The 24,658-nt window shown below is 38.2% G+C and overlaps 1 long non-coding RNA gene across 2 annotated transcripts; it reads left to right on the top strand.

The window, feature by feature from the left end:
* Nucleotides 1-2,504: 2,504 nt before the first annotated feature.
* LOC120565006 lies at nucleotides 2,505-24,079 on the top strand. Of its 2 annotated transcripts, none has more exons than XR_005640179.1 (5): nucleotides 2,505-2,544; nucleotides 19,317-19,427; nucleotides 23,083-23,180; nucleotides 23,282-23,449; nucleotides 23,594-24,079. It is a non-coding gene; the product is annotated as an uncharacterized LOC120565006 (long non-coding RNA). The 2 variants fall into 2 exon arrangements; XR_005640180.1 differs by lacking the exon at nucleotides 2,505-2,544 and adding an exon at nucleotides 11,466-11,481.
* The last annotated feature ends 579 nt before the right edge of the window (nucleotides 24,080-24,658 follow it).

Here is a 24,658-nt window from a genome sequence, read left to right as displayed (position 1 = left end):
GTTAAATACTGCTTTGGTAACATGTTCCCGACTCATTTTGAAATTTTGGAAGGACTCTCATGCCCCAACACTTACAATGTGGAAAGAAAGAAAGACTGAGAATGCTGAGTGTGAAAAGATGCTGGGACGACTACATTGTACGAATGAAACCATGAAGGAACAATGGGACAATTTCTGCACCTACATGTCTACAATGTAATTTGAACATCAGCTGTTTACAGAGATTTACAATTACTTTTTTATTTTTTATTTTGTTGTTTTTTCTTCTGAAAAAAAATTTACTTGTGCAACTGATCGTTAAATGTTATCTTTCTATCTGGAAGCAATTTCATATTTTAGTCCATTACATTGAATTACGATTCTGTCAAATATTGTTGTTATTTTCTTTTTATTGAAAATGTCATCACGCTTTAATCAAGTGAGGAGGAACAACCTCATTCAGGATGCTGCAACATGTTTAATCCAGATGAGAAATAAGCAGATCTGGCCTCAGTGTGTTCGCTGCATTTGGAGTTGAAATGTTCCCTCATGTTCCCATGGGTTTCCTCCCACAGTCCAAACCTGTGCAGGTCAGGTGGATGTGTTTGTGTGTCGACCGTGTTAGTGTACTGTGTGTTGAATCTTTTTCAGCCTTTCGTGCAGTGCATGCTGGGTAAACTCCTATAAACAGACATAAGCAGGTACAGGGGAGGAATGATGGATGTTTGTTCTCAGTGATGAACATAATGTAATAACTTCTGTGTGAACAATTATTGATTTGTCAATTCATCATTATTTCTTAAGATGCATAAACAGGTGTGATTTCCTAAAACTACCTAAAAAGCAGGACGATGTACCGGTTCAGATTGTCCGGAGAAGATGAAATAAGGCTCATCTATTTATTTTGAACATTTTTCATATAATTATTTATTTCCCACCCTAATTTATAATGCTGCTGTACCTTGTACGGGGCCGGACTGGGACTAATTTTTAGCCCTGGACTTTTCATGCCTTAGACCGGCCCTCTTTACTTGACAACTGACTATATTACAATAAAAGCTTAGTTTATAAGTTTGCCATAGTGCACTGTTCTCCAAAGCCTTGTAATTCAGCACAGTTTTGTAAAAAATCACTATTTCCAATTCAGTACAAACACAGTAAGTGTTGTAAACAGTTAACATCTTTAAAACACATCCAAATCTATTTTCTGTGCAAATAAGATATCCAAATCTTCAAATGAAACAAAAGAATAAATATAAAATAAAGACATAAAGGATAAAATAAAATGTATTGCACTTTCTAATATCACCATCATCTATGTTCATAATATAATGTCATTTGCACGTTTATAGTCTCATCTACTGTTCTGTTACTTTTCCTAATCCTTAGATACATCCTACCTCACGCGCAGAGTTTTTCAGTAATTCTGAATCTGTAAATAATGTTGATGTTAATAATATTGTTTTGTTTTTTGTTGAAGGCCACTAACTTACATGTCGTTACATATGTTGTTTGTACATTGTGTCAATGACAATAAAATTGAATTCAATTGTTCTCTGTAAATTAAAAAAATATTTTTTCTTTGACTTTTGGTTTCAAACGGTTCACAAACTCCAGTCTTACTGTTACTTACTGTACTTCCTTGTTTGCTCCTGGGATGATTACTGATGAAAGTAAATATGGGTCGTTGTAAGCTTCTTGCACAATCAATCTATATGGCCGTTTTTTTCTGAGTGATATGAGGACAATCTGAAATGTTCACTGTTGTTTATGATATAAATAAATCAGAAAACAGCCAACTGTGTTTCTTGCATGACTTATTACCACTCAAAGCTCCTATGACTTTAGAGTACAAGTACATATTTTATATTATTGGATTATGGTGATAATTTGAAATATAGTATATTATTGTATTATTAGGAATACGGATGAATTAAGACGTGAAAGGCATTTTAAAGTTATAGCTGGTCAAGGTGAAACTACAGTCATTTCAATGACTTTGTACACTGTACAGGTAGTACAAGGCAAGACAAGGCTAATGTATTTATACCAAGGTGATTCAAAGTGCTTTAAATAAGACATAAAGTCAGTGAGACAACACATAAAAGAAATACACCCTAATATGAAAAGACAAAAAAGACACAAATATGATTTGACAAATTAAAAAGATGATTGAAATTAGATCAAAAATAACAAACTACATTTAACTGTTGAATACAAATTAAAAGAGATGGGAAGTAACGAAGTACAAATACTTCGTTACTGTACTTAAGTAGATTTTTCGGATATTTCTACTTTACTTTACTATTTTTTTTGTGGCGACTTTTTACTTTTACTCCTTACATTTTAACACGAATATCGGTACTTTCTACTCCTTACATTTTAAAAATTGGCCCCGTTACTTTAGTTTTGTACAAGAGGTCGTAATGTCGGAGAATAGTGCGGACACGCGCCTCACACCGCGAGCGGGCGCGTGCGCCACACAGAAAAAAGTGAGAAAAAAGAAAGAGAGACTGCTGTCCGGAGGATAATCAGTTAGATGGTGTGTGTGCGTCCTTGAGAACTGTAAGTCGTATAACTTATGTTGTCAGTTCATTTAAGCCTGTTGTTGTATTGGTCTATAGTTCCGGCACAGTTAAAGTAGGTTAGCTAGTGATTTAGTTGTTTGTGTTCTTCACCTGTTAGCTAGGTTTCACGTTGCTTGTAAAGCATCAAAAGAGAGAAGTTGTCTCTGTCCGTGTTTTACAGACACACCTGGGGGGGAGGGGGGGGGGTGAAGTTGGAAACCAGCATCAGCTTTAAATACGGTCCTAATCTAGTCCTCACTAACAAGTTTCAAATAATTTCGCTGGAGTTACCGTTATTATTTTTCACGTGATCAATGGGAATATATTGGCAGTGTTCGAACTATACCGTGGCCTTCGGGGGAGCCCACTTTTTTTCCACGCGGGGCGTGCGCTTGCAACTTACAATGACTTACAAAGATACATAACAGCTACAAGTGTATGCACTACAGGATTTACCCTATTATACTTTATCGACAGGAATAGATAGGGCAAACAGCCAGCCACAAATATATAAACAAAGCATCAGGCTGTTTTTGAGATTTCACATGAACAACGGTGAAAGTTACTCAGGCTACCGAAGAATACCAGAATTCCTCCGTTCAATTAGACCTTAGCGATGCACCCCAAGCTTCCATCCTTTACAAACAGCCATGTATATATCGGCTCTTCCAGGCTCTCCACTGCCGGCTGTTCCAATTTAACGGGAGAGAGGAGCGAGAGGGGTTAGGATCATCTTCAGCCAGAGACGACATTATTTCTTCAGCTTCTTCTTGCGTTGTCACCCGTTGGGAGGTGTGCTAACAGGGCTTGCAGCAGGTGAATTAGTCGTGCTATTAACGTCATCGCTACACAGTTTCTTAGTAAAACCAAAATTAATTATACTGCCTTGTTTTCTTTTGCCATGGCTATATGATGCTTACTGCCGAATGGATTTCAAGGACTTTGAGCACCGATTAATGGCCTCCAATGTTTATATTTTTCTACGAATCTTTGAGTTAACATGTAGCCTACTAAACATGAGTTGGATTTGCACCGCAGCCGCCCCCGCCTTTGATGCTCATAACAAGAATAGCATGTATAGTTTTCTTTATTGAAGTGAATTGGGTTTAAATCACCATCACGCATGGATTATATTTTTGAAGTTTTACACATTATAATCCACGATGATCACATTACACAAAACTGAAATTGCACGTCAAAATGACACATTGTCAATATTTTTAGAGACACCCCCAAAATTTCACAAATCACGTTTTCAGGGGAGCCCATGTCTTATTAAGGGGAGCCGAGCTCCCCCTAGCTCCCCCGTAGTTCGCACCCTGTATATTGGGATATTGGGGATATACTGTAGGCTACGTTGCATGTAACGCTACACTACAAGACGACTCGACAGATTCGGCTGCATTCATTTGCGGTAAATAATTGCAGCTTGATGGTGGTAACGTTAGCACTAGTAGTATGGACGGCGACATGATTGAAAATGAAGAAAACAGAGATCAGAGATTAGGCAGACAAGCAGCAAGACATTCCCAATCATCCCTGGCCTTATCTGAGAGAGATGTTTGAGATAGGCTAGGAGGCATCAAGTATGACTCCTGGCCAATGTGCTGTGTAACTCTAAAAGTATGGGGAACTTCTTAATTAATCTATGTTTAGTAATTCATATTGTATCCTTTATTTTCTTTCTATATTTGAGCACACACACATACATGTAGATTCCTTTAAATGTTAAGGGGACGATTAAAAAAGAGAAACTGGATCTGTGAATTCTCACAGAATCACAATTGAATTCATATCTTGCTACTCAGTCAGAATCTTATTAAGCTGGAGTCCCAGTCTCTGTCACAATAATCATATATGTGATGTTTGGCAGACATCCATTTAAAATGTAGACAATGGCATATAAAGAGCCTGGTTTTTATGTCCACTGAAGTTTCTCATCTTGCACTCTAATAACTTGTGTGGTCCAGGTAGCTTTGCATAAAAAGTGGTTGTCATTCGCAAGGCTACTTTTACTTTTATACTTTAAGTACATTTCAAAGCCTGTACTTTGTTACTTTTACTTAAGTAAAGAAGTTAAATCAGTACTTCTACTTTTACCAGAGTATTTTTTAACACAAGTATCTGTACTTCTACTTAAGTACGGGAAGTGAGTACTTTTGCCATCTCTGCTGTACAGGTAGTACAAGGCAAGACAAGGCTAATGTATTTACACCAAGGTGATTCAAAGTGCTTTAAATAAGACATAAAGTCATTTAGACAACATATAAAAGAAATACACACTATATAAAAAGACTAAAACGACACAAATATGATTTGACAAATTAAAAAGATGATTGAAACGAGATTAAATAGAACAAACCACATTAAACTGTTGAATACAAATAAGGGTTCAGCTACAGTGCAAGTTTAATGAATAATTCCAAATTTAACTTGCATTAGGAAACAATACAGTCTACACAATAAATGGCAACACTGAAGGGAGTGTACAGAAGGGTTGGCAGTTTCACAACATTTTATATGATTAAAAACAAGAAGCACATGCAAAGTCAGTGATGGGATAATAAAGTGTGAGTTAGGATATTCCTTTACTCTGTGTGTCAGACTTGTCCCTCCCTGTCAGAACAATCACAATGACACCGTCACCCCCAATTTCTACCAACTGCGGAACGGCTGCGTAACGGCTCCGGAACAGCGGCGGGGTCATTAGGTTTCCATCAAAGTCAGTGTGTGTATTTCCACTGACTGTAGAACGGCTGCGTTCCGACTGCGTCCCAGCTCCAGCGGTCCACAGTCCTCCGGAGCAGATACCCAGAGCTTCTATTTTTGCCGGACGCTGGAGAGCTCCGCATCAAGTCAGCACACGGCAGATAGTGCGGGACAGGAAGTCGAGCGCAGAAACAAAATAAAACATCCGGTTAATTTTCAAAATAAAATACACCGTGCTCATGGCGGATCATATCTCCCTGCACTACACCTTGAAAACACAGCACAGAGCTGTTTCCCCTCTACTCCTCTGGATGGAAACAAACTGTTGTTGGTTTTGTGTTTCTATTCTACGTGAATTCGCAAGAACTTGTGGATCCTCGTGACTACAACTGTCAGTCATGGCCGCAGCCGTGCCACAACAAATCCGGACCTGGTGGGTATTGACGGACGGTGGAGCACGCAGCCGACACGCAGCCGTTACGCATCCAGTGGAAATCCAGAGTCATTCGTTTATGCATCAAGAAAATTCTTGTTTTTCGTTCTTGGGCTCTGATGCATGACTTAAAACAACAAACCTGTCTGACACACTGCATTAGTAAAGCAGAACTAGAGATGTAGAAAACAATCAAAACAAATAGTTTACAGAAAGCATTCCCCATCGAAAAACAATAAAGTCTAAATTATGGATAAAGTATGTACTCTTTATTATTGAAGTAAACATTTCCAACATTGAAAAAGGGTGTAGGAATGTGTGTTTACATGATGTTTTTTTCAAGTGACAAAAATTAGTGTCTGGTCTTCTTGTATGAAAATATGGTAGGATCAGTAAAATCAGTCAACACAATCTAAAGACATTGGCAAAGCTACAAGGCGAAGCTTTTGAGCTGTCGTTGAATGGCGTGGGCCTGTTGCTTGTTTAAAGTGCTCATGTTATGCTTTTTGGCTTTTTCAATAATAACTACAACCATTGCCCCAACAGCAACTACAGCCACTGACGCTACAACCGCTGCTCCAACAACAAATACAAACACTGTTCCAAAACCTTCCAGTGGAGCCTCCTGTATCCAACTGGGTATGATCCGTCTGCTGCTCGGACTCCTTATGTTTACCCTCTGTTAAAATACAGAAACAGCTGAGACTACCCACCTATGAAGCCGCCAGAAGCACACGTTGAAGTCTGGACTTAAGTTTACTGCTCACTGCAATCTTTAGTTGGCTTTTACAGGGGAAGGGAAAATCCAAATGTAGAAAAAAGGGGGATGGAGTCTGTGTGAAGCTGAGGTGGGACGAGTAGGAGGCAATGTAATAGACACACATACATGTAAACATGGGAACACTACTTTTGCCCACTATAATCTGGAATACAATGTGAAGTAACATGTCACAATGCACATCACACAAGGAATAATCCAAAACGAGACATCTGGTAATTGAACAATGAGGATGCTTTGTCAGAGCTGTGCAGTTACCTGAAAATTAAGCACACTTTTGCAATAGATCATACATATATACACATATATATCACAAATTGCTCATTAATTTAAATAATTACAAACATTATTTTTCTTTGCAATCTTTTCTTTGTTTTACCACATAAAAACAATAACATGCTTGCAGTAGTTTAATGTAAAGTGGTGACATCTACTGTACTGTCTAATAAAGCTTTCTGATGAGACAACATGAGTTTGTGGCTTATCTGTGGTGTTTTTATCCAAAAGGCCAAGAATGATGAACCAATCAGTGGAGCACAAACAGACGTCTGGGCCCCGCCCATATTTGGCTTTAATTCAAATAATGTTTAACCTTCCTGTTGGCCTCTGTCAAATTTGACCCATTTTCAAAACATTTCTATGTCAGAAATTTGGGTTTCTTTCAACCAAATAGTAAAAGAAAGTAACGTGGATGGTTCCATACAACGTTCTTCACAAGTATATTAAATCAAAAAAGTCGGGAATCATAACGTCAAACGTTGAGAAAGTTTCACCCAGAAAAAGTTGCATGCTCGACGGTGCAGCTGCCAGTCCTGGAATTTTAATGGGGTTGATGGGTACTTACTAGGTTTTGCAAAGTTGGGTTGTGAGGGTATGCTGGGCATTCATGGCCTCCGCCATCGAAGGAGCAGACATGGAGAAAGCAACACTGGGACTCTGGCTCGTTTGTGGCTGACTGAAGATGTTTGCAGTCGTAAGAGATGGATGGTTTCGCTTAAAGTCCTGAGTGGAATCCTTCTTTAATCCCCTTGATGAGGAACTGTACGAAAGCTAGATCAAGATGATTTTTTAAGTGCAGCTGCCAGTGCTGGGATGTTAATGGTACTTACCCAGGTTTGGCAAAGTTCCACAGAAGAAGCAGAAATGGAGAAAGTGGCACTGGGACATGGTGCAACCAATATCATTAATGGTATTGCATATGCTACAAGCTCCTTGGGACAAGATGGGTCTTCCTCTTTTTTTTGATACTTTTTGGCAGTAGAAAGCCTATTCAGGATGCTGTAACATGTTCAATCTAGATGAGAAATAAGCAGATCTGGCCTCAGTGTGTCCGCTGCATTTGGAGTTTACATGTTCCCTCATGTTCACATAGAGTTTCCTCCCCCATTCCAAACACGTGCAGGTCAGGTGAATGTGTTTGTGTGCCACGCTAGGAGCTAGGTGAGCATTATAACCTGTGTTACAAAGTGACCCACGTTCGTCTCTGAAGTAAAGGCTGGACTACAATAGAGCTGTTTGGAGCAGTTTGTGAACAGTGTTTTCTGTTGGAGATGGTAAGTCCCTTTGGGGGGGACTTTGGGCTTTTTCACTTTGTAAACCTAGAGTATAACGTGCACAAAAAAGATATATAACACAATAAAGGAAAGGGAAAAGCCAAAAAGCATAAAATGAACACTTTAAGACACTTTTATTCTCTGGCTTTTAATTTTAATTGTGATGAACTTATTTTCTTTCCTTTTATTTGATGTATCTATGTGTATGTGTGTATACGTGTATACAGTACGTGTGTGTGTGTGTGTGTGTGTGTGTGTGTGTGTGTGTGTGTGTGTGTGTGTGTGTGTGTGTGTGTGTGTGTGTGAGAGTGTGTGTGTGTGTGTGTGTGTGTGTGTGTATATGCATGTATGTATAATTTCCTGTTTATGTGATTTCAAGGGTTTCAATTTGTGTCTCAAAACTTGTTTCTACTTGAATCGTGTTGTATTTCCACTATATGTATATATGTGTGTTTTATGCCTTTATACATATGTTTTTGTCTTTGTGAAGCACTCTGGTGCAAACTTGTTTGCTTTTAAAGTGCTATAAAAATGAAGGAAACTTAGACTACTCTGCATGATAATATCAACTGGTTTTTAAATGTCAATCTATGAAGACTTCTTACTTCACAATTTTTCAAAGCTGTCTGTGTCTCTCAGATTAAATGTATAAATGCAGTTAGATATTGGATTATATAGGTATGGTGTGTCTGACTACTGACACCAGCATTTAGGAAAATGCAGTGACTGGCCTGAAGGGGCACTAAACTGTTGATTATGAATCATTTTAAACATGTTTTTTTCTCCGTTGTTAGATATGCAATGCTTATATTTCTTGTTTCTATGTAACATTTTATATAGTTGCTCCTGATTGGCCAACAGAGAGTGCTGCATCACTTGTTCTCAACAGAATGTTCCAGGATCTGTTTCAATATTTACTTGTGCGCCAGTCTCACAAGCTTGCACTCATAGTTTATTAACTGGTTTCAATTTTAGGTGGTTGGATAAAGGAATGAAATATCTTGGAATTGAATTGAACCCAAATATTGATGATATTATGGCTGACAATATGGGGAAAATGCTCAACAAAATTAAGACTAACTTGGATAAATGGAGTAAGTTAAATTTAACATTATGGGGGAAAGTAAACACAGTGAAAATGGTCATAGCCCCTCTTATCAATTATTATACTAGAATGTTACCTATGTGCATACCACGGCCAATACTAATAAGTTACAATAACATGATAAAACACTTTCTATGGAATGGTGGTAAACCTCGCATTAACATTAATCGGCTCTGCCAGCCAAAAAAAGAAGGGTTGGCCCTGCCCAATGTAGAACATTACAGTATTTCTTTTGAAATGTCTAGTCTGGTAATCCAGATGAGAAATAAGCAGATCTGGCCTCAGTGTGTTCGCTGCATTTGGAGTTGAAATGTTCCCTCATGTTCCCATGGGTTTCCTCCCACAGTCCAAACCTGTGCAGGTCTGGTGGATGTGTTTGTGTGTCGACCGTGTTAGTGTACTGTGTGTTGAATCTTTTTCAGCCTTTCGTGCAGTGCATGCTGGGTAAACTCCTATAAACAGACATAAGCAGGTACAGGGGAGGAATGATGGATGTTTGTTCTCAGTGATGAACATAATGTAATAACTTCTGTGTGAACAATTATTGATTTGTCAATTCATCATTATTTCTTAAGATGCATAAACAGGTGTGATTTCCTAAAACTACCTAAAAAGCAGGACGATGTACCGGTTCAGATTGTCCGGAGAAGATGAAATAAGGCTCATCTATTTATTTTGAACATTTTTCATATAATTATTTATTTCCCACCCTAATTTATAATGCTGCTGTACCTTATGCAGGGCCGGACTGGGACTAATTTTTAGCCCTGGACTTTTCATGCCTTAGACCGGCCCTCTTTACTTGACAACTGACTATATTACAATAAAAGCTTAGTTTATAAGTTTGCCATAGTGCACTGTTCTCCAAAGCCTTGTAATTCAGCACAGTTTTGTAAAAAATCACTATTTCCAATTCAGTACAAACACAGTAAGTGTTGTAAACAGTTAACATCTTTAAAACAACACAATGATGTTCAACAAAACAACATCCAAATCTATTTTCTGTGCAAATAAGATATCCAAATCTTCAAATGAAACAAAAGAATAAATATAAAATAAAGACATAAAGGATAAAATAAAATGTATTGCACTTTCTAATGACACCATCATCTATGTTCATAATATAATGTCATTTGCACGTTTATAGTCTCATCTACTGTTCTGTTACTTTTCCTAATCCTTAGATACATCCTACCTCACTCGCAGAGTTTTTCAGTAATTCTGAATCTGTAAATAATGTTGATGTTAATATTGTTTTGTTTTTTGTTGAAGGCCACTAACTTACATGTCGTTACATATGTTGTTTGTACATTGTGTCAATGACAATAAAATTGAATTCAATTGTTCTCTGTAAATTAAAAAAATATTTTTTCTTTGACTTTTGGTTTCAAACGGCTCACAAACTCCAGTCTTACTGTTACTTACTGTACTTCCTTGTTTGCTCCTGGGATGATTACTGATGAAAGTAAATATGGGTCGTTGTAAGCTTCTTGCACAATCAATCTATATGGCCGTTTTTTTGTGAGTGATATGAGGACAATCTGAAATGTTCACTGTTGTTTGCGATATAAATAAATCAGAAAACAGCCAACTGTGTTTCTTGCATGACTTATTACCACTCAAAGCTCCTATGACTTTAGAGTACAAGTACATATTTTATATTATTGGATTATGGTGATAATTTGAAATATAGTATATTATTGTATTATTAGGAATACGGATGAATTAAGACGTGAAAGGCATTTTAAAGTTATAGCTGGTCAAGGTGAAACTACAGTCATTTCAATGACTTTGTACACTGTACAGGTAGTACAAGGCAAGACAAGGCTAATGTATTTATACCAAGGTGATTCAAAGTGCTTTAAATAAGACATAAAGTCAGTGAGACAACACATAAAAGAAATACACCCTAATATGAAAAGACAAAAAAGACACAAATATGATTTGACAAATTAAAAAGATGATTGAAATTAGATCAAAAATAACAAACTACATTTAACTGTTGAATACAAATTAAAAGAGATGGGAAGTAACGAAGTACAAATACTTCGTTACTGTACTTAAGTAGATTTTTCGGATATTTCTACTTTACTTTACTATTTTTTTTTTTGTGGCGACTTTTTACTTTTACTCCTTACATTTTAACACGAATATCGGTACTTTCTACTCCTTACATTTTAAAAATTGACTCGTTACTTTAGTTTTGTACAAGAGGTCGTAATGTCAGAGAATAGTGCGGACACGCGCCTCACACACCGCGAGCGGGCGCGTGCACACACAAAAAAGTGAGAAAAAAGAAAGAAGACTGCTGTCCGGAGGATAATCAGTTAGATGGTGTTAGTGCGTCCTTGAGAACTGTAAGTCTATAACTTATGTTGTCAGTTCATTTAAGCCTGTTGTTGTATTGGTCTATAGTTCCGGCACAGTTAAAGTAGGTTAGCTAGTGATTTAGTTGTTTGTGTTCTTCACCTGTTAGCTAGGTTTCACGTTGCTTGTAAAGCATCAAAAAAGAGAAGTTGTCTCTGTCCGTGTTTTACGAACACACCTGGGGGAGGGTGAAGTTGGAAACCAGCATCAGCTTTAAATACGGTCCTAATCTAGTCCTCACTAACAAGTTTCAAATAATTTCGCTGGAGTTACAGTTATTATTTTTCACGTGATCAATGGGAATATATTGGCAGTGTTCGAACTATACGCCGTGGGGCCGCGGACCTTTCTTACGCAGGGGGTCGTGCGCTTGCAACTTACAATGACTTACAAAGATACATAACAGCTACAAGTGTATGCACTACAGGATTTACCCTATTATACTTTATCGACAGGAATAGATAGGTCAAACAGCCAGCCACAAATATATAAACAAAGCATCAGGCTGTTTTTGAGATTTCACATGAACAACGGTGAAAGTTACTCAGGCTACCGAAGAATACCAGAATTCCTCCGTTCAATTAGACCTTAGCGATGCACCCCAAGCTTCCATCCTTTACAAACAGCCATGTATATATCGGCTCTTCCAGGCTCTCCACTGCTGGCTGTTCCAATTTAACGGGAGAGAGGAGCGAGAGGGGTTAGGATCATCTTCAGCCAGAGACGACATTATTTCTTCAGCTTCTTCTTGCGTTGTCACCCCGGTGGGAGGTGTGCTAACAGGGCTTGCAGCAGGTGAATTAGTCGTGCTATTAACGTCATCGCTACACAGTTTCTTAGTAAAACCAAAATTAATTATACTGCCTTGTTTTCTTTTTGCCATGGCTATATGATGCTTACTGCCGAATGGATTTCAAGGACTTTGCGCACCGATTAATGGCCTCCAATGTTTATATTTTTTCTACGAATCTTTGAGTTAACATGTAGCCTACTAAACATGAGTTGGATTTGCACCCGCCGCCACACCTTGATGCTCATAACAAGAATAGCATGTATAGTTTTCTTTATTGAAGTGAATTGGGTTTAAATCACCATCGCATGGATTATATTTTTGAAGTTTTACACATTATAATCCACGATGATCACATTACACAAAACTGAAATTGCACGTCAAAATGACACATTGTCAATATTTTTAGAGACCCCCCAAAATTTCACAAATCACGTTTTCAGGGGAGCCCATGTCTTATTAAGGGGAGCCGAGCTCCCCCTAGCTCCCCCGTAGTTCGCACCCTGTATATTGGGATATTGGGGATATACTGTAGGCTACGTTGCATGTAACGCTACACTACAAGACAACTCGACAGATTCGTCTGCATTCATTTGCGGTAAATAATTGCAGCTTGATGGTGGTAACGTTAGCACTAGTAGTATGGACGGCGACATGATTGAAAATGAAGAAAGCAGAGATCCCAGAGATTAGGCAGACAAGCAGCAAGACATTCCCAATCATCCCTGGCCTTATCTGAGAGAGATGTTTGAGATAGGCTAGGAGGCATCAAGTATGACTCCTGGCCAATGTGCTGTGTAACTCTAAAAGTATGGGGAACTTCTTAATTAATCTATGTTTAGTAATTCATATTGTATCCTTTATTTTCTTTCTATATTTGAGCACACACACATACATGTAGATTCCTTTAAATGTTAAGGGGACGATTAAAAAAGAGAAACTGGATCTGTGAATTCTCACAGAATCACAATTGAATTCATATCTTGCTACTCAGTCAGAATCTTATTAAGCTGGAGTCCCAGTCTCTGTCACAATAATCATATATGTGATGTTTGGCAGACATCCATTTAAAATGTAGACAATGGCATATAAAGAGCCTGGTCCACTGAAGTTTCTCATCTTGCACTCTAGTAACGTGTGTTGTCCAGGTAGCTTTGCATAAAAAGTGGTTGTCATTCGCAAGGCTACTTTTACTTTTATACTTTAAGTACATTTCAAAGCCTGTACTTTGTTACTTTTACTTAAGTAAAGAAGTTAAATCAGTACTTCTACTTTTACCAGAGTATTTTTTAACACAAGTATCTGTACTTCTACTTAAGTACGGGAAGTGAGTACTTTTGCCATCTCTGCAAATTAAGGTGCAGCTACAGTGCGGTGCTAGTTTAATGAATAGTTCCAAATTTAACTTGCCTTTAGACCAATGACTGACAGTCACACATGAGAGGAGATGCCATGAGAGCATGTTACAGTTTTTCTGTGTAACCACAGAGGCCAAACTGTTATAACTCTGAGGACGAAAAGATGCACCAACTTCAATTTAAAAAGGGATATTACAAAATTTTATTTCAGACATTTATTTACTATTTTAATCATATATAACCTAAGACTCTGGTAAACTCATTTCAAGCACCAAAACAATTGGTACAACACATCATACGTTAAAGTTTTAGTTTGTAACTTTTTGATATTAATGAACGTCCGTTACATTGACACCATTGCCAAATGAGTTGATACAAAGCCAATTAAGACTATCAGCTCCACACAACTCTCTCTGGATTTCTCAGTAGGACTATTCATAAGATTGTGTCGTCCAATGACTTTGGGCGTCACTATACGGAAAGCTGAGTTTGTCCTCATGGGCGTAAATCTGATCTAACAGTGGGGGGGGGACAATAAACATATCATTTCTGAAGAGCAATTTGTACACTTGTTAAATTAGCTGATCATAATGTAAATTAGTGAGCCACTAGTAAAGCTCATCTGCTAACCCCCGTATTTCCATAAGCACCCATTCTTATAAAGATGTTACCAAATTGTCTTGATATGAGGATCTTATGTCTGTTTTTCTTTTCTCTGTCGTTTTATCTGGGCAACAACAACACAAATCTTTAAGATTGTCTAAATATGAGTTTCTTTCATAGGTTCACCACGTGGTCATATTATAATTATGAAATGATCTTGCGTCCTCCACGTAGATATTAGGTTTCGTCTGGGACAGAGGATATATATTTAACTGATGCGCCACTTAACTTCATATTGAGCAAAACACAACTGTAGATCTTCAATATTAACCTGATTAAATATGAGTTCACACACATAACGTTCAGCTTATCGCCATGGTAACGTTAGTTGTAGTGGGTGCATTTCCATCCAACAAGTTATTAAACAAGCTAGGTAACGTTACATTATATTACAATAACATAGCACTCTTTTGTCATGACTAATTAATTAAAGGTCCAATATGTAATATTTGTACTGTAATAAATCCAAAAATTACACCAATGCCTCATCAGATATTAAGGAAACATGTTAAACTGAAATACTATCTTTTCTGACAACAATGCTAATTTCAGTATTTTTTCTTTTTGAAATTTACATTCCGTGACGGAATTTATGTTTATGTTTTGATCTGTGTGTTGTTATCAACGGCCCAGTTTGACAGCCAGGCCGGGTTGCCAGATATACCTGTAAAACGTAAACCCAGCGCTACAGCTGTAACGGTAGTACAGCCATGAAAGCAGCAAACAAACAAACAGGATCAATGGAGATAGATTCTACCCGACCTGCAAAAGAAAACAGCATGTTTCTAACAGTTGCGTGACCAGAGACATAACAACCCCTGGTAAATATTGGAGATGTATTTGAAAGATGGAGACAGCTTAGAGCCCAAAAGGTCCAGAGTTGGCTTATTTTCTCCTGACCGGTAAGCATTAGCTTCAGGCTAATTTATCACAGCTACTAGGACGGGCATTTTTTGTCATTTCAACATTTGTGTTCTCACATTGAATTATATAGCTAGAGTACCCGCGGTTGGTTACTCGCAAAACAATTGAGACACAGCCAGTAAAGTGATCCCGACTGGTTACGGCGCTAGCGCCATGCTAACCCTGCTACCTGTTAACGTTACCGGAGAACCAGGCAAGCAGCCCACGGCTGTTTACAGCGTATAGCCTGTCAGCGGCTGGAGCCGCAACGGTGAGTTATTTTAAGCCACGAGAGGGGGCTGTAAATCGGAAAGAGAGGACTGTGAGTTTGCAGTGTGTTTAGCGATTTTTGCCATAATTCTAAGTCAATGAAGTGTGTTCCGTCCGGTAAGGTAGTGGTATTTTTAGCGTTTCGTATTGTAATTCTAAGCCGAGGAAGTGTGCCTGACTGGCGTGTGGAGAGGACAGTGAGGTTGTTGTGTTTTTAGCGGTTCATACTGTAATTTTAAGCCGAAAAAGTGTGTCTGTCAGTTGGTTACAGAGCTCCGCGTGAACCGCGGGCTTTATGACTGTCAATATAGCCAGCATCTACCGTTAGCTACTCCGCTGTGCTGTGGAGTAATGTCTGGCTATGTGAGAAAAGTGTCTAGCAACGTTGTTGTGAATGCTGCGGTCTCAGCCTGGCAACCCCCGTGAACTTCGAGTCTGGGCAGGAGGGGGCGGGGGAAACGACTCTCCATTATTTTGAATTGGTAGTGCAGTAACTATTTTAACCGCTAGCTGCCAGTATTACACACAATATTACATATTGCACCTTTAATTACTCAGCATCATTTCTAGTTGAGAAAAGAAAAACTTCATCCAATGTTTAATGTGAATAAAATAGCCTTGAACCGTCTACTTACTACATTCCTGTCACTACCGATGTGACTATGAGTCTAGTGCAGATCCTAACGTACAGCATGCAGTGGACCAAACCACTGTGAGGCAAGGGAGGGGGGACTCAAAATGTTTCTAAACTTAAAAAGCATTTTTTGGGGGTTTGTATTGTTTTACTACTTACACAGATATTTTAAGTATACATCATTATGTTATTTACAATACGCAGCATTGTTTTATTGATATCTCTAGGGGGGGGACAACCTTGAGGGTCCTGATTCCCCCCACCCCCCTGACATTTATGCCCTTGTTTGTCCTTAACATTTTGATGTAAAACACATGGGCATCAGGTTATATGCAAATACCCTAAAAACGTAAATTGAAGATTTGTGAAAATGCCTTTAGACATTATAAACCCAGAGCCCAAACCAGGAAATAAATATAACATTTAAGTAAAGAAACATCATTTGCATCAATAATGACATTAATAAGCTGTTAGCAAAACGACATATATAATTTGCACCAATTTTGAGTTACATGTACCTATAAAGCGTTATAAAAAATAATTATGAGGAGTGGAGCATGTTTACCAGATCAATGCAAATTATGATGTGATGCTGTACCTCCCTATACTTTGAAAGTCAAAGTACTGTATGTGCAGTTAGCAGTTCCTATTTGCATACAGTATTTCTTCGTTTAACCCTTGTGTTGTCGTCCAGGGTCAAAATTGAAAATGAACACTTTTGACGTTTTTGTCGCTCATTTTATTGCTTTTTTTGGCCCTTTTTTTGGCCCTTTTTTTCCTACTTTTTATCACATTTTTCGACGTTTTCAGCGCTGTTATTCACTACCACCAGTATACACCACTAACACTAACCCACTTTTTGTATTGACAAATCATAAGTTATTTTGTTTAAAAGTTAAGGTCAGAGGAACATTTGTTGATGGATAATTGCAGATTGTCAAAGTTCAGTCAGAATAATACTGATGAAATTTAAAAAAAAACACTCAGAATTCAATAAAAGTACTGAACTGATCCTTCATTTTATGGAACCATCTGTATTATTTTGGGCAGTTGGGTTGAAAGAAACCCAAATGTTCTCATATATAAACTTATATAAACAGGAGGACAACAGGAGGATTAAGAAAGTGTAAGAGTTCCTCTATGTTTAGTCATCTGCATTGGGGATAACAGCTGCCATCATTTTACTACATGATACATAAATAACCTTCAATAGAGTCAATTATAAGTCTTGTTTGGAGCTGAACTTACTACTCCTGTTTAGAACTAAAATAAAATGTGTCTGTGGAGAATATCTTGTCAACAGACACTTCACATCACATATGGCCATCATCAAATCCTCTACCAACATACTGTAGTTCCACATTACAGAGGATTTCTGAGGCAAGGATGATCTCTCTCCCAATTCAGTGATTCGAAAAGTGCAAAGAATTATGGGGATCCACACATCCGGCAGAAATCACAGGATCAGGTTCAACATGTCTTATATACAAATTGTACACTCATCATTAGAGGAAACCATTTCTAAAGTAGACCCAAAAGTCCTAGATAGATTTAGTTCCACAGATCAACAGATAGGTTTATGTTCAGGAAGTTTCATTTCATGTGACTGCAGTATGAAAATCAACAGGATCAATGGGAGGCCTGATAACCACACTGCCTTGTTAATGCAGTCCACACTGGCTCTATTATGTCAACGTCAAAAGTCTTAATTAATGCAAAACTATGAGGAACTTGGAATGAGCCAATGTGGTGACCAGGGACTCACTTTATATGAAGAGCTCTCACAAGCGTTTTGTCAAGAGATTTTTCATGAATTTAATAACATTTCTTGACAGCACATTTGATTGCTTCACCAAAATGTTACAATCAAGAGGATGATACATGTCTGGATGCTTTAAATGTATAAATTTAGCCACTGAAATAATGCTCCTAATGCCCACGTTTATTTTGTATTATTCTATGTATTTTTAGTTTTTAGTTTCATAGCATCAGGCCTTTCAGTTTTATAGTCTGTTGTCACTGGTTTTGCCTTTTGGAAGATGTTTTGTTCAGTGTTGGTTCAATGTAATACAGATGTTTCCTTCTTTTTCTAAATAGTAATCCAAAGTTGCCATTTGGCCAAAAGCTCTCACTCCCCTGCAAGAGGATTTTGACTTTGACACTAGAAAATTAAAAGAAACATATCCTTTTTTTTCTGTAACTGTAATCGAACCGTGACTCCTAAACCATGGGATTAATCAAACTGTGTACCGTTGTTTTGAAGAGAAGTTGTGCGAGGAGGTCTGCCGTTACCAACATTTATATAATTCACCTTTAAAGAAATACAAACACAGCCAAATGGCGCTGAACATTACCAAGTCTCCAGCTGTCTTCAGACACAGAATGTGGAAAGTAGCCTATGTCTGAGCCTTTAAGACCAATGACTGCCAGTCAACCAGGGCAACCCAAATGAGTTGATACAAAGCTAATTAAGACTATCATCAGTGTTGTGCCTGAACGCGTTCATTGAACGGCAGTTCATGAGCTCGCAGCATCATATGGAAAAAAATAACTATGAACTAGTTCATTTTTGGAACTGTGAACTCCGTTCAACATTTTTAAGTATGAACTATGAACTGAACTAGTTCATTTTAAAATTTGTGAACTGAACTTTGAACTAGTTCATGTAGAAAGTAAACTTTCGCAACACTGACTCTCACCTCCACACAACTCTCTCTGTATTTCTCAGTATGGCTATATATGTTCACAAGATTGTGTCGTTCAGTGACTTTGGGCATCATTATACGGAAAGCTGAGTTTGTTTTGAACATTTTGATGTAAAACACATGGGCATCAGGTTATATACAAATACCCTAAAAAGGTAAATTGAAGAAGATTTGTGAAAATGCCTTTAGACATTATAAACCCAGAGCCCAAACCAGGAAATAAGTATAACATTTAAGTAAAGAAACAACATATGAGAAATTTGCATCCATAATTACATTTATAAGCTGTTAGCAAAACAACATATATAATTTGCATAAATGTTTAGTTTTATGTACCTATAAAGCGTTATAAAAAATAATTATGAGGAGTGGAGCATGTTTAACTGATCAATGCAAATTATGATGTGATGCTGTACCTCCCTATACTGTGAAAGTCAAAGTACTGTATGTGCAGTTAGCAGTTCCTATTTGCATACAGTATTTCTTCTCCTTTTAAACGCAGGTCCACATATATAAGGTGTGGTTCCACAGTAAAACCAGTAATCTGCACATTTACTCCTCACGATGAAGCTGATTCTGTCTTTCACTCTCATCTGGATTCTCTCCAGCACAGGTAACTCTACTCACTCTTAAATCAGGGCTTATGCAGATGTTGGGGTCTAATATAAAACGTTTAAGATATGAAATGCTAAATGGAATGTGATTTCAAATTGAATTCAAGTTTTAGTGTAAGACTTTTATTTGAAATAAACATGAACGTTAGCCTCATTTTACTGCTCACAGAAATGTCTCTAATCCAGATAACATGTAATTTCACAAAAGGACTAAAGATGTTAAAGTGTGAAGAGTAAACATTTTCCATGCAGAGTTGAGAGGTGGAGGTGAAGGGAGACGGTGCAGGTGTCACTGTAGACTTAGTACTTAGTAAATGCTGCAGCCATTGCAATAGATGAGTTACTTTTAAAATACCAATAATTAATTAATTTCACTTATTAATTTATTATCTGTTGTTTCATGGTCAAATTATTTATGCTCATACAGTTCATCATCACCATTTAAGGTAAATATTATCCTTGGTGCAGATGAAGCTCTTCAGTGTTTCAATACTTTAACAAGCTCCAGCTGTTTACCCAATTAAAGGAATATTTCACCGCTGGAAAGCTGAATATATCTTTAAATTGGGTCACTTATGTAGTAGAAATGTGAAAAAAAAATTGAAATTGGTGCCTTCTAGGCCGAGAAAAGCCAGAAAATGTGTTTTGGTCTTATATGGATGAAAAACACCAAATCCCAGAATGCACCTGCTTCGTTGCTTTGAGTCCACTCCCAAGCCACGCCTACCGCTTGACAGACCGACAGAGGCATTCAACTCAACTCAAGCGTGTTTTATTGTTATTATTTCAACCATATACACGAAACAACGTTTCATCGTGACTCAAGTGGTGTTACACATTTAACATATATAAAAACGACATTATATAAAAACGACATACGAAACAGGCTACATTTAGTACACACACTTTATAGGCTCCGTAAAGTTCAGCTAACGCATACTAGCATTAGCGCTTGGTGGGCTGTAAACACCGAGCATAAACACAGCTGTGAATTAGTGTGTAATGTAGAATGGCATTTAACAGTCACAAACTCCACCAGCAGTTAGCAGTTAAATGGATACAAATCACCACATTTCTGCGCCACTCGGTGTTAACACAGCCCACCTCTTTTACCTGGCGACAGAGCATCTCTAGCTCAGAGGGCTAGCAGGCCTGGTAGCTGGACAATCCGGTACACTATTCAGGCAGGTTTCCACAACAACAAAAACACAAAGTCTCTGAACTCACGTTGGGAGTGTCGTTGAAGTTGGATGTAGTCCAGTTTGTGGTCTAAATGAGCGGACACTTGCAAGCAGGATCCGTAAAGTTCAGCTAACGCATACTAGATTTGTGTAGCTAAACACGGAGTATAAACACAGGCGTGAATTAGCGTGGAATGTCGAATTGTCGGCATTTAACAGTCACAAGCTCCATCGGCAGTTAGCAGTAGCTAGTTGGATTTTATTTCTACACCAGTCCACCTCCACGGGCCGGCGAGAGCAGCCTGGTAGCTGGATAGTCCCGGTTCCGGTACACTGTTGTTCAGGCATGTTTCCACAACAACAAAAACACAGCAGTCACTGAACTCACGTTGGGAGTTTCGTTGAAGGAGGATGTAGTCCAGCTTGTTGTTTAATGAGCAGACACTTGCAAGCAGGATGGCTGGGACAGGTGGACAGCTAGCGTTAGCTTTCCACCTAGCCGATGAGGATGTCCCCTAGCCGGCTAGCGGCATTGAGCGACACCGCTGGTCTCCGTGCAGGCGAAGCTCACGTAGTGTGCCGAGTATTGCGTCTGTAATAACGTTTCCTCCATATTCTTCGATCTGTACCGATGTATCCCGGTGGTACACACGTCCAGTAGTTTGAATGCAGATAATTGTTGTAAATGTTTTCTGCTGAAAACCGAAAGCCTGTTTAGCGAAGATTCAAGATGGCTGACAGTCGTTTTCATTCGGAATACCTCGGCCAGACTCGGCAGTCCAACCCCCTGTGGGCGTGTTGAAAACATACGGAAGTAGATCCTACTACTGGCTGTAGTCCTTTGCCTCTGGCCCAAAAATCTTCCAATGACGCAAAAATCGTCATTTTACGTCATCGGAAGATTTTTTCCAGGCCCCAAATGCAGAAATCTCTCGTCTCAGGGGGACATGAGGGAGGGAGGCACGGTCATTCAGAAATACTATCGGGTTTCTACTGATACAAAGCTGAATGCTAAATCGGTGAACTATCCCTTTAATAATGCAGCACTTGTATTCTGGTGTCATGTACAACTTCAGTTTCTTTTGTTTAACCTTAATGTTGTCCTCAGGTCAAATTTGACCCGTTTCTATATCAGAAATATGGGTTTCTTACAACCAAATAACACAACAATAACAAGGATGGTTCCATATGTTCTTCTCAAGTAAAATGAAGGAACAGATCACTACTTAGATTGAATTTTGGATGTTTTATTCAATTATTTTTATTTTTGTTTTCATTCTTGAGCTCACTGATGCATGACTCAAAATAACAAACCTGTCTGACACACTGCATTAGTAAAGGAGAACTAGAGATGCAGAAAACAATCAAAACAAATAGTTTTCAGAAAGCATTCCCCATCGGAAACAATAAAGTCTAAATTAAGGATGAAGTATGTACTCTTTATTATTGAAGTAAACATTGCCAACATTGAAAAAGGGTGTGGGAAGGTGTGTTTACATGATGTCTTTTCAAATGACAAAAGGGATTAGTGTCTGAATGGTCTTCTTGAATGAAAATATGGTAGGATCAGTAAAATCAGTCAACACAATCTAAAGACATTGGCAAATCTACATCGCGTTTAATGGCCTGGCAAGGCTTCAAATTTCCATTTTACGCCACGAAACAGGAAGTGGTTTGTAAGTAGACTGTAGAATTGTCCAATCCGCCCCAGAGATTACAGGCTTGATAAGCACGCTGGCCTGACATCTACATGACAATTATGAGTTATAGTCTTTTATAACTTGCAAATATGGGATCACACCCAATGCCTGAGGTCTTTACACATGCATGTGTGATAGCCGTGCTGTTAAGGTAGAAGTGTAGTATCACCATCCAGGAAAACTAATCTTCAGTACTTACCTGTTCATCATGATGAAGTTGATCCTTTCTTTACTCTAATCTGGGCACTCTCCAGCACTGGTAACTCAACTTATTCTTACAATATTGTTTCTGCAGGTACAACAGAGCCTGATTTAGAACTTTTAAGATGTTTATTAATTATATCATCTTTTTTATAATCTTACTGTTTATGTCACCAGATTATTTAGTTAATTGATCAAGACAAAATTCATATCCTTGAATAATTATAGATACGATAAAACTTAATCCCAAGCAGGTAAATTTACATGTTACTGTACAGAAGTTAAAAAAAGCAGTCTGAAGAGGTAGGAAACAGATAAAGACTAGAATAAGAAATACAACGAAATATGAAAATGAAGTAAATTACATTCAATATATATACATTAAATACATTATATTTGCAATAAACATGACAAGACTTGGCTGTTCAAATGTGCAAATGTAAAGAGCATTTTGGTGCATATTAGACATTTAAACCATTTCTAACCATAACAACATTGTGTCATTTAAAATCAGAAATTTGATTTGACATTTGAGATGTGATCATCATTGACTGTTTTTCTCCCCATTGCAGCTGGAGCACTTCAGTGTCAAAGTTGCACAGATCAGCAGTGTTCATCCACAGTAAACGTAACGGTTCCTCAGAGACAATGTGTATAATTTCCATTCAAGGTAGTCATTTCTTTGTCATCTAGTACTTCCCATTGAAAGATATGTACTGTGAGATGTATGCTCTCCGTCAACATTAACAAAATGCACTTTTGAATCTGTAGCCATTTCATCCGGAACTCCACCACTGCAAATCTCCAAGGCGTGTGCATCGTCCTCCCTTTGTCCAGACACAGGCTCTCAGACATTTTCAGTCAACTTGGGTGCTGCGAGTGCAGTTGTATCTGCTCAGTGCTGCAACACAGACAGCTGCAACACAGACACTCTACTTTGTAAGTACAGAGGGATAAGTTGCTTGTTTAAAGTGCTCATATTATGCTTTTTGGCTTTTTCAATATTAACTCCAACTGTTGTCCCAACAACAACTACAACCGCTGCCCCAACAACTACAACTGCTGCCACTGTAACCCAATCAGCCACGACTACAAAACCTTCCAGTGGAGCCTCCTGTATCCAACTGGGTATGATCCACCTGTTGCTTGGACTCCTTATGTTTACCCTCTGTTAAAATACAGAAACAGCTGAGACTACCCACCTATGAAGCCGAACAGAAGCACCCGTTGAAGCCTGGATTTAAGTTTACTGCTCACTGCAATCTTTAGTTGGCTTTCACAGGGGAAGGGAAAATCCAAATGTAGAAAAAAAGGGGGATTGAGTCTGTGTGAAGTTGAGGTGGAATGAGTAGGCAGCAATGTAATAGACACACATACAGTACATGTAACACATGGGAACACTACTTTTGCCCACTATAATCTGGATTTACATTAATTTAAATAATTAATTTAAATAATTACGATAATTTTTCTTTGCAATCTCTTCTTTGTTTTATCACATAAAATCAATAACATGTTGCAGTAGTTTAATGTAAAGTGGTGACATCTACTGTACTGTCTAATAAAGCTTTCTGATGAGACAACTTGAGTTTGTGGCTTATCTGTGGTGTTTTTATCCAAAAGGCAAAGAACGATGAACCAATCCGTGGAGCACAAAGAGACGTCTGGGCCCCGCACATATTTGGCTTCAGTTCAAATAATGTTTAACCTTCCTGTTGGCCTCTGTCAAACTTGACCCATTTTCAAAACATTTCTATGTCAGAAATTTGGGTTTCTTTCAACCAAATAGTAAAAAAAAAAGTAACGTGTTCTTCACAAGTAGATTAAATGATCAGTTCACTACCTTCATTGAATTTGGGTGTTTTATTCACAAAAACGTCAGAAATAAAGTATGAAAACGTTGAGAAAAGTTTCACCCACAAAAAGTTGCATGCTCGACGGTGCAGCTGCCAGTCCTGGAATTTTAATTGGGTTGAAAGGTACTTACTCAGGTTTTGCAAAGTTGGGTTGTGAGGGTATGGTAGGCATTCATGGCCTACACCATCGAAGGAGCAGACATGGAGGAAGCGGCACTGGGACTCTGGCTCGTTTGTGGCTGACTGAAGATGTTTGCAGTTGTAAGAGATGGATGGATGGTTTCGCTCAGTG

This window comes from Perca fluviatilis, chromosome 9 (assembly GCF_010015445.1).
Source record: "Perca fluviatilis chromosome 9, GENO_Pfluv_1.0, whole genome shotgun sequence".
In the NCBI taxonomy this organism is placed as follows: Eukaryota; Metazoa; Chordata; class Actinopteri; order Perciformes; family Percidae; genus Perca; species Perca fluviatilis.
This window is presented reverse-complemented; position numbering and strand designations above follow the sequence as displayed.